Raw genomic sequence first — 11,200 nt, 5'->3', positions numbered from 1 at the left:
GACTCGACGGCACATGACAACACAACAACAAAATAAAGACACAAGGGGGAGGGGAAATGTCCTGAACCCAAAACTCTGAGGCTGGAGCCTCCTCTCACTCCCCACCCAGTGCCTCTGGGTGAGGTGCCTCTGGGCGAGGTGCCCCAGGCGAGGTGCCCCCGGGCAAGGCGGTGCGAGCTTGAACTGCTTCCCTCTGTAGCTGCGACAGGCTGTGTCCACTCCACGCCCCCACCCGGCTTTGTTTCCCAGATCTCTGTTCCCCAACACAAAGGGGACAGGCATGGGGCTGCCCTGCCCGGACCAACAGGCCTGGAGGTCTCTTCTGAGATGATGGAAATAACACAGGCCCAGTGGGGTTCACCCCTGGGGGCACAGTGCACTTGTTACTGGCTGTAGACGGACAGGCTGGCAGTTCACCTTCACTAAACTCCTCTGGAGAAAAATGGGCAGCAACCGTCGTAAGGATTTACAGCTTCTGGAATGAAAGGAGGGCACCTGCGTGTCGGGATGGAACTGACTCCATGGTGGTAGGTCTGGTTTGCATTCATTAAAGGTGAGATGTGCTTTGGAGAGTTGAGCAGTGACTAGGGATGACAGAAAGAGAATTGATGCCTTTGAGCTGTGGTGCTGGAGAAGAGTGTTGAATATACCATGGACTGCTAGGAGAACAAACAGGTTTGTCCTGGAGAAGGTGAAGCCGGAATGCTCCTTGAAGTCAAGGATTCTGAAGCTTCGTCTGACATACATTGGGCATGTTGCAAGGAGGGACTGGTCCTTGGAGAGGGACATCATGTTTGGGAGAGTAGAGGGAAGGTGCAGGAGAGGAAGACCCTTGATGAGATGGATCGATTCTGAGTGGAGTGGTGGGAATGAGTATAACAGAGACGGCAAGGTTGGCACAGGATAGAACGGCATTTAGGGCTCTTGCACACAGGATCGCTATGAGCCTCAAACGACTCGATGGCACATAACAACAACAACAAAAAGGTGAGGTACCCCTGGATGATACAGACAGGTAAGCCCTCAGCTGCTAACAGAAAGGTGGCTGGTCCACCCCATCCAGAGGCTCCTACGAGGAAGGACCTGGTGGTCCCTTGAGAAAACGGCCGCAGAAACCCCGTGGGTCACGTTCTTCTCCAAGGTGACCGGGGCCCCAGGAGTCAGGCTGGACTTAAGACTCATCTCTGGTTACTGAAGGTGATAGAGGAGGAGATAGTCCAGTGACATGAAAAAGTGTTCCTGGGAATGTGGATGCGGCAGGTCTCAAGACAGCGGGGCCATGTGAGCACAGCCCCGGGGGCCCCACGAGCTGGGCACACAGTTGGACCTCCCTCTGCTTCTTTACGCATTCAGTCCTCACCCTCCCACCAGCATCCGTCCTCGTCTCCACACCTCCTTCCACGCCCACCCGTCCTGGCCTGTGTTGTCTTTAGATGCCATCTGCCGTTGTCAGGGCCGTCGAGTGGACTGTGGCTCATCGCAGACCTGTGGACAGATCTGCCCCGCACCCTGTCCCTTGGTGTCCTGACCATCCCCGGTGATCTTGAGCCCAGCACTCAAGTCACAGTTGACCTCCTCAGTCCCCCTCATCACTCCAAATCTCATTGCTCGTGGTGCATTCACTCCATGGAAGACCACGCAGCACTCAGGAGGAACAAGTTTGAAAAGTACTATGGAACGGGGAGAAGCTGGAGAGCGCTGTACTGAGAGAACTGACCCAGGTGCACAGAACGAATTCTGTAAAAGACCATCACTGTAAAAACAGAGGATGCCAATAAGACATGCATGATGTCCAAGAGGGCAGGGAGGGGGCTGAGGGCGGTGAGGGAGGCTCACAGGTCCCAGAGTTTGGTGGGTGGAAGGGGCATAAAAATCCTTCCAGCGACGTACATGAATGAATACAAACAAATCACTGTATGCAAACCAATAACAATTTAAAGAAAAACAACACCCCCCCTCATTGCCGCTGAGTCAGAACGGGTTTTCAGAGGCGGTAAATCACACAAGAGGAGTTCACCCACCTTTCTGCGTCAGAGCAGCTGGGGAATTTGAACCACCAGCCTTTGGATTTAAGTAGCACAGCTCCTTATTCACTAGGCCACCAGAGCTCCACAGAGACCCTACAGACAACAGGCCAAAGTCCTGCGGGCCTGCTCCACCCACATGGGTCACCTGTGTCAATGCCTCACGCTCAAGGTCTTTCTCTCAATGGGCCTCCACCCTACTGAGCTCAGGGTCCTACAGGGATGCTCCCTCATGATAACAACCCCAATGGAGTTGACAGGAAGTGTCCTCTTTGCTTAATAGCTTCTCCCCTCTCCTCACTGTCAATTTCAAGTCCATCCGGAAACTCACAGTGGGGTCTGGCCTGGGTTAGGATCTTTGCAGGTATAACTGGTCAATTCGGGTTGGCTGGGCTCAGATGGCCCTAAGTGCAATGACTGTTGTCCATACAAGAAGAGGAGGACACACAGAGAGGACAGATGGCCATGTGAGGACGAGGCAGAGGTCAGACTGAGGTGGCCACAAGCCGAGGAACAGTGGGGCGCCAGCAGCTGGAAGAGGCGGGAAGGACAGTGGGAGCGTGGCCCCATCCACACGATGAACCAGCACTTCCTGACTCTGCCTGATGAGAGCCCCATCTCCTGTGGTGTGATGGACCCGCTAAGTGAGACTCCATCCCTGTGGCCAAGGACATTTGGACAGTGAACAGCCTCGAGGAGAGAGGAGAGGGTGAGGGGCTACTCTGCAGAGCTGGGGTGGGCAGCGTGCTGCCTGAGTGTTCTCCCACCGGAGGGCTCCTCAAGACCCTGCCCAGAGCACATGCTGGCTGAGAAGACAGTCCAGCACCTGGACTCTGGTGAGACGCCCACCGGCGTGGCACGAGGGACCCCAAGGCCCCTGCCCAGCCAGGGTCCACTGTCATATGTGAGCGGGCCAGGCCCTCCTGCCCAGCTCAGTCCCTGTCGTCTGAGAGGCACCAAGGTGAGATCTGAAGGACCCCACTCCTTCCTCTGTGGGCCTGGAGAGTCTCTGGACCTTGAAATCCAGCAGCTGGAAGGAAGGAGAGTGGGGGTTGGAAGGAGGACGTAAGGAGGAACAGAGGCGTTGGGGGAGAGACTTGGCTCGCCTACAAGTCTGGCCTCACTTTGTCCCTGTCCTCATCTGTGAAATGGGCAGCTGGGCAGAGGATCCCTGGTGGGCAGTGGCCATGGAAGGAAAGGCTGGTTGTTGTGACGGTGGGTGGCCGGACGTCGCTGTACCTCGAAGATCACAGCCTGGAAGCCGTGTGGGGCAGCTCTGCCTCGTCCCAGAAGCGCATGGCCAGGCCTGACCCTGCAGGGTCGAGGTTCCGCACCCAGGGACGACCTCACCCAAAGTTGCAGGAAAAATCAAGGTCAGGAAGCGAGACTCTCGTGCTGGGGGGCCACTGAGCTAGCGGACAGTGGGGACAGCCCTGCCGCTGCCTCCAGCCTCTCGCGGGCCCGTGGCCAGTGCTTCCGAGCTGAGATGGGGTGCCAGGACGCGGGGCCGCTGTGCCTATTGTTGGTGGTGAAGGCGGGGGGCGGGGGGCCCTCCCTCCAGCCCCTCTCCGAGCTCATTAAGCGCCTCGGGCCCGCGATCAATGGCCGCTGGGCGCCGGCCCCAGCATCCCAGTCCCGCAGCGCGTGCGCAGAGCCGCCCGATTGATCGGCCGCCGCATCCCGATCCATCGCCGCTCGGCCCCGCCCCTCCTCCCCGGCGCGCGTTGCCCGGCAACCGCGGCCCGGCGCGCGCTCATTGGCTGGCGGCGGCCTGGCTCCTGGACCGCGTGGTCAGTTGGTCAGCGCGGCCGCGGCGTGGCCGGGGGCCTGGCTCCGGGCGCGGGTCGATGCCGCCTCCGTCCGCCCTTTCCCTGCGGGGGGCGGGGGCCGGAGGACGGAGAGGCCACGGGGCCTGGAGCGAGCGTATTGACCGGCTTCTTATCTCGGGCTGCAAGGCTTCCTGCGAGGGGGCGATTGGATGGGGGGGGGGGGGGGGGGCCGGCGAGGACCCCTCCCCATCTTCCTTCCCACCCCCGGCACGTAGACGCCCCAGAGGGGAGGTTTGCCCTCGAAGCGCTGAGCCGACAGGTCCTCCTCTTGGAAATGGGGAGACTGAGGCTCAGAGGGCGATGTAGTGGCCGAGATCGTGGAGTGGAGACGTGGGCGACCAGGACCTCCTTACCGAGGTGACAGCTCCCCGCCAAGCACCCCCAGACGGGTACCAGTCTGCATGCGCACTGCCTGTAACCATCCAAGGATGGACACAGTGGGTTGAAAGTCCAAGCTGGCGTCCCAGGGCCCTGCATCGGTCCCAAATGCATCCCCTACAAGGAAGGCCTTGGCTGGGGCAGACCCAGGAAACCACGCGGTGTCTGCTGGCCCAGGGGTAAGGAGCTGTGCTGCCAGTCCACAGGCATGGGGTTCGAATCCACCAGCTTCTCCCTGGCAGAAAGATAAACCATCTCCTCCCACATGGTTTACAGGCTCTGGAGACCCACCTGGAAGGTCAGCTCTGAGTCAGTTCCTACTGGACAGTGCATACCGATTCCCCAAAGGCAGGCATTTTGAGGCCACCAGCTGCCCCACAAGAGAAAGATGGGCAGTCTTCCTGTGGTCTGCAGCCTCAGAACCTGCAGGAGGCTCGGCTGTGAGTTGACCCCGACATGTCAGCAGCAACAGCGTTTGAAGTGGCGACCAGGGCAAAGGTACACACAGGTCAAGTTGGAAAACAAAGTGCCAAGGCCCAGTGAGGAGCTGGGCTCATGAAGTTGGCAGCCACGCTGTGAGAAGAGGCTTCCTGGGGAGCCTGCCTGGGTCTGGTGGGTCCTCCCAACTCCCTGGGACTGCAGGACCCCCCATATTTAGAGGACCCACTGGGGGTTCCAGCTGCTGAGGTCCTGAACCCCTGCACCTCCAGGCTGTTTATAACAGGATAAAAACATTGCTCCCCAAATACTGCTGCTCCCAGGGTACCCTCCACCGGAGAGTTTGCACTCAGCGGCCTGCAGGGCATGGCCCAGCCCCAGAGGGTTTCCAGGCCTGAAAATCACCAAGGAAGCGCCGGCTTCCTCCTGAGGAGCTGCTGGTGGGTTTGAACTGCCAACCACTTGGTTAGCAGCCCATTGTTTGACTAGGATCCTGAGATTCCCAATGTAGGGAATCTTCATTGAGGGCAAAAAGCAAGACTGGAAGAGCTGGGCATCTTCCCCGTGCAGGTGCAGACGCTGTGCCGATCGCTGTGCCGCAAGATGTGTTTACAGGTCACTAAATCACATGTTCACCCAGCCCTGAGTGGGTTTACAGAAAAGGACGCCCGGAGGGAGCGGGAGAGGACAGGAGTTGGGCCAGCTGTGGTCCGTTGCTCCCGCGGCCCCCGCACCAAGCACAGAGGCCCAGGGCCATGCTCCCCTCACTGGGCCGGTGTTCGCTTCTTTCTCTGGTTAGTTTCCATCCTCAGAAGGCTCCCCTGACGGACGCCAGGCCCCTCCTGCGGCCCTTGCTCTTCTCATTCTTAACAGCTGAGGAAGGTTGCATTGAACGGCAGAGCGAGTGGGGGTTATTTTTTGAAAGCAAATGCCGGAATTCAATTTTTATTTTAACCTGGTTATTGAATGGGGAGGGAGAGAGGTGGAGGCTGGCCGGTGTGTGAGCAAGATGAAAAAGCTGGATTTTATCAAAGGCTGGGCTGTTTAAAAATGGCTGCCTGACTGTCTGCGTTTGAATGGTTACACAGTGGCCCTGAAAAAGTGTGCACTGTGAGTGTACACGTGAGCGTGTGACGCTGTGACGTGGGCACATGAGTGTGTGACACTGTGTGTGATGTGTGCGCATGACCATGTGACACTGAGCAAGTGTGAGTGTGCACGTGAGTGTGTGACACTGTGTGTACCTGTGAGTGTGTGTGCATGTGAACGTGTGACATGGTGTGTACACATGTGAGTGTGCATGTGAGCGTGTGACACTGTGATGTGTGCGCATGAACATGTGACACTGAGCACGCGTGAGTGTGCATGTGAGCGTGTGTCACTGTGTGTGCACATGTGAGTGTGCACGTGAGCATGTGACACTGTGTGTGATGTGTGTGCATGAACATGTGACATTGTGTGTGCACGTATGAGTGTGCACGTGAACGTGTGACACTGTGTGCACCTCTGAGTGTGCACGTGAGCGTGTTACACTGTGTAACTGTGGTGCACTGGAGAGTGAGTTTCCAGCGGGGTGTGTAAGGGTGTGAGTGTGCACACATGTGAGTGCACTGTGGGAGGAAGTGAGAGGGAGAGCCTGGAGCCGACCTGTGCACATAGATGTGTGTACTTCTATATGTGTGTGTGTGTGTGTGTGTGTGTGTGTGTGTGTGTGTGTGCGCACGCACGCACAGGGGCGTGTGTGAGCATGTGTGCACGTGGATGTGCATGAGTGGGCACATCAGGTCAAGTGTAAATGAACAGTGTGTGTGAGCAGGTGTGTGCAGGTGCGTGTGCACACACATGTGAGTGTGAGAGGGTGTGTGGGTGCAACGTGTGCATGAAGAACAGGCAACATGCTTCCGTCAATTTACCTTCCTCTACCCACCGCTGTCCAGTCTCCAACCCAAATGATCTGGACAGTCTCTGTCCATCAGGCTGCCAAAACTGGACACCTTTATGGCCGTGGGTTGGCCCATCTTTCTCCCGCAGTGTTGGGTGGATTTGAACCACCATCTCTATGCCCCCCGGGTTCTTTCCGTCAAGGTCACAGCCCAGGAGACACCGTGGCCAGCTCTGCTTCCTCACGTGACTGTCACGAGTCGGAATCTGCTTGATGACCTGCAGCAACGATGTGTGAGCACGTGTGTGAATGCGTGTGGTGAGGCGGGGTTGGGAGTGTGCGGGAGTGTCTGTGCACATGTGTGAGCATGAGAACTACGACTGTGTGTGCGCATGTGTGTATGTGAGTGCCCACTTTGTGTGCAGGCACGTGTGTGTGTGTGTGTGTGTGTGTGAGAGAGAGAGAGAGAGCGAGTGTAAGGGATGTGCGTGCACCTGAACGCGTGAGTGTGAGCACGTGTGTGCATGTGTGTCCATGTGTCTGCGGGCATGCATGTGGATTCATGCACGCTGTGCTTGCCAGGTGTGCACTTGCACCCAGGTGCTGCCTCTCTGCACCCCCAGCCCCGCCCCCTGCCTTCTCCTCTCCCGGAAGCTCAGCTCCTGGCCCCTCCTGCTGCCTGGTCCCTGCCTGGCCGCTCTCTGCTCAGCTTCCTGCGTTTCTCTCCTCTGTTTCCACCGGATCTCTCCCTCCCTCTTCCCTGCTCATGCTGGCTCATCTCAGGTCTCTTCCCGAGGGCACCTTCCCCAGAGGTCTCCTCAACACACAGCCCAGACCTGCGGCCCTGCGGCAGGCCACACACCTCATCTTGGGAGAACACATCACCAGTCACACACACCCTTCTTCTCCAAAGTGGCTGCTGTGTGAGGACCTCACTGGGAGTTCCACAAAGGCAGAGCCTGACCACCTGGAGCTCCCACTCCTCCCTTATCAGCATACTTAGCTTTCAAACGCCTGGCCGCTGTGTGGAGATCACAGAGGAGGATGACCACAGCAGATCACAGCGGAGGATGACTACATCACTGCATGTCTGCCCGGTCACCTCATCACACAATTGTCAAACCGCGAGAACTGCGGCCCTGCCAGGATGACACCCAGCGCTGACCACAGCCAGCACTCACAGCTCAGGGCTCTGGCCACACACATCGTCACTGCACAAAACAGCCAAACGGTGGATTTGGGGCAAAATATAAGATCATGAGCCATTAAGTGCAGAGTGGATGGATGTCCCTGGAACCCAGGAGAGATGACAGGACAGGTGTGACATTCCCAGGTATGCTGTGGAATCTAGGTCTTGTCTCTAAGTGCCTGGCACGTGCGAGGCCCTCCGTGCATGGATGCTCACGTCTGAAGAAGCTGGCACCCAGACAACACACTCCCACTGACCACCTCGGGGAAGTCACAGGGCTGACGTTAATCTCTGTGGGTGTCAGCTGCGTCTAGCATACTATCCCCAGTGGACGTGGACAGGAGTACAGCCTTCCAAAGCCGTCCGTCATCTCTCCACCCAGAAGCTCTGCTGCCCTGCTCACCTGAGTCAGGCTGTGTGCCTGGATGTCATCCTGGGTCTGCTTGCCTCCCCAGAGACCTGCGAGATGCTGTCACCCCATCTCCAGCCAGGAGAAAAGGGGCACAGACCCTATTACAGTCCTCTCTCTCTCTCTCTCTCTTTCTCTCTCTCCTTCTCCCTCTCCCTCTCTCACACACAGACACAGAGTCCACTCTCATCACTATGAATGGACCCATTCAAATGAATCATTCTGGAAAGTGATTTGGCAACCTCTAATAAAAAAAAAAAACAAAAAAAAAAGCAGGAACCTCTCCGAAGTACTGAGGAGCAAAGATGTCAGTTTAAAGACTAAGGTGTGTCTGATTCAGGAACGGTCTATACAGTCACTTACTATTTACATCCTAGAGCTGGATGACAGAAGAAGAATCGATGCCTTTGAGCTGTGGTGTTGAAGGGAATAGAATATCGCACGGACGGCCAAAAGAGCGAACAGATATGTCTTGGAGAGGGTGCAGCCAGAGTGCTTCTTGGAGGCAAGGATGACAAAGCTTCACCTCACATACTTTGGGTATGTTGTTGTTGTTGTTGTTGCTGATTGCCTTTGAGTTGAGCACAACTCCTAGTGACCCTGTGAACAAAAGACCTGAAGCCTTTCTGTAACTATTGACATTTTCCAAAGTTTGCAGAGTTCCCTATTCACTGGAAAGGGACAGCGAGCTTGGAAGCTGGAGGGTCGGCGAACGAGAGGAAGATCCTCAACCAGGTGGACCGACACGGTGACGCGGCGATGGGCCCAAGTGTGTCTGAGATGATGAGGACGGCACAGGAGAGGACAGGGTCAATTGTTCATACGATCGCTGTGAGTCATAGGCCACTTGATGACACCTAACATCGCCAACAACTGCCCTTCGTCAGTTTGCCCGGCTGGGGACGCTTGTGCGTGGCTGGGCTGCTGGACGCCCCTCCAGCGAGCTCTCCAGTCCCAGTAGGGTCAGCGCTGGTGGTCAGGCTTCAGCGGAGCTCACAGACGAAGAGACTAGGCAACAAGGCTTGCTCAGTGGTCCACTGGTGAGACCCTTGTACATCACATCCGAGCGTCGGCTCGCCGGCTTTGGGAGCGTCACCAGGAGGACCAGTCACTGCAGCAGACTTGACGCTTGGCGAAAGCTCAGAAAACCGCTGTGAGGTGGGCAGGCTCGGTGGCCACGCCAGGAATCAGCGCCCACGAGGCTGGGGCAGCACTGGCCGGCACACAGTCAGAGCTGACTCCGCAGTAATTAACAAACATATTTAAAGTGAAAACTTAAAATGTGAGTGTGGTGAGGGCAGGAACTGTCACGCGTCACCTGCATTGGGCGGCAGGACCCTTCAACCACGCCTGGCACAGGGATGGTGTCTATGCTCCCTGCTCTGCTGTAACAGAAACGTCATCAGAGGGCGGCTTCGACAAACAGACACATGTTTACTCACAGTTAGGGGCTATTGTTGTTATGTGCTGTCAAGTCACTTGCAACTCATAGCAACCCTGTGTACAAGAGCCCTAAACTCTGCTCTCCCCTGTGCCAAACTCACTGTCTTCGACACACCTATTTTCATGATCCCAATCACGGAATTGATTCATCTCACTGAGGGTCTTCCCCTACTGTGCTGTCCCTCCGCCCTCCCAAACATGATGTCCCTCTCCAAGGACTGGTCCTTCCTTGCAACATGTCCAAAGTATGTCAGATGAAGTTTCAGAATCCTTGCCTCCAAGGAGCAGCCTGGTTTCACCCTCTCTACGATGAACCTGTTTGTTCTCCTAGCAGTCCATAGTACATGTAACACTCTTCACCACAGCTCAAAGGAGTCAATTCTCTTGCTATCATCCCTAGTCACTGTCCAGCTCTCTCACACATAGTACACCATTGCAAAGACTATAGCCCAGATCAGGCGCATCTTAGTCTCTAGACTGACATCGTTGCTCTTCAGTACTCTGGAGAGGTCCCTGACAGCCGACTTTCCCAATGCAATTCGTCTCTTGATTTCCTGGCTGCAGTTAAAGGCTAGATATTAAAAATTCAGGTTGCCAGTTCTAGGGGACACTGGGAAAAGCCCTGCCTGTGATCAACCTGCACCCACTTTTTGACCATCTTCCTGCGTCTCCTCCTCTCTCTCCCGCATTTTTTTTCTTGTTGCATTGCTTGTTCTGTTTGCTTTCTATATATCTCAAGAGAGATGGATTTAGTGGGCAGGGAGAAAAGTGCAATAACGAATGAATGGAAATCCAAAGTCTCTGTAAATTTTCATTAAAATTAAATCATCTCTTTTTTTAAAAAATTGTATTATTATTAATTTTAATGTAATAAATTAAAATTAATAATAATATAAATATTTTTTAAAGAGATGATTTAAAATACACTCCACACAAATTCTGTCTCATGGACGGAACAAAGAAAAGCTATGCTCGGATGTTCTTAAGTGCCGTCGAGTTGACAGAGCACCTCGGTGACCCACAGATCTGAACATTGTCCTGCCCGCCCCATCAGCACAATCTGAAGTGCCGAGCCCTTTTGTACAGTCACTGGACAGTCCATCGGCTGAGGGACTTCCTCTCTTTCACTGCCTTTCCCAGCATAATGTCTCTTTCCAAGGACAGGCCCCTCGTGCCGTCATGCTCAGAGTCTCCCTGTCTGTCCTTGCCTCTCAGCAGCTCCAGGTTTGCACTTCCTCCAGAGGAGTGTTCTCCTGCCTCCGCGGCGTAACCAGTCATGCTCTCCGGCACCACACTCAAAGGCATCGATTCTTCCCCCATCTTCTTCATTTATTACCCAACTTTAAGATGTAAAGGAAAAAACTGAAAATGCTGTGGCTGGGTCGGACGTGCCTCAGTGTCTGAACTGACCTTGTGCGCTTCAGCATTTTATAGTCCTTGACAACGTATTTTCACAGTGCAACTCATCTTTGTATTTCCTGACCGAAGTGTCAGGAGTGCTGACTGTGGATCCAAGTGAGAGGAGATCCTTGACCAGTTCAATCTTCTCTCCATCTGCATGATGCTGCGTGTGGGTCCATCACGGAGGATTTTTGCTTTCTTTATATC

This window comes from Elephantulus edwardii, unplaced genomic scaffold, assembly GCF_000299155.1.
Source record: "Elephantulus edwardii isolate Elephantulus edwardi_28Jun2011 unplaced genomic scaffold, EleEdw1.0 scaffold00217, whole genome shotgun sequence".
Taxonomy (NCBI): Eukaryota; Metazoa; Chordata; class Mammalia; order Macroscelidea; family Macroscelididae; genus Elephantulus; species Elephantulus edwardii.
This window is presented reverse-complemented; position numbering follows the sequence as displayed.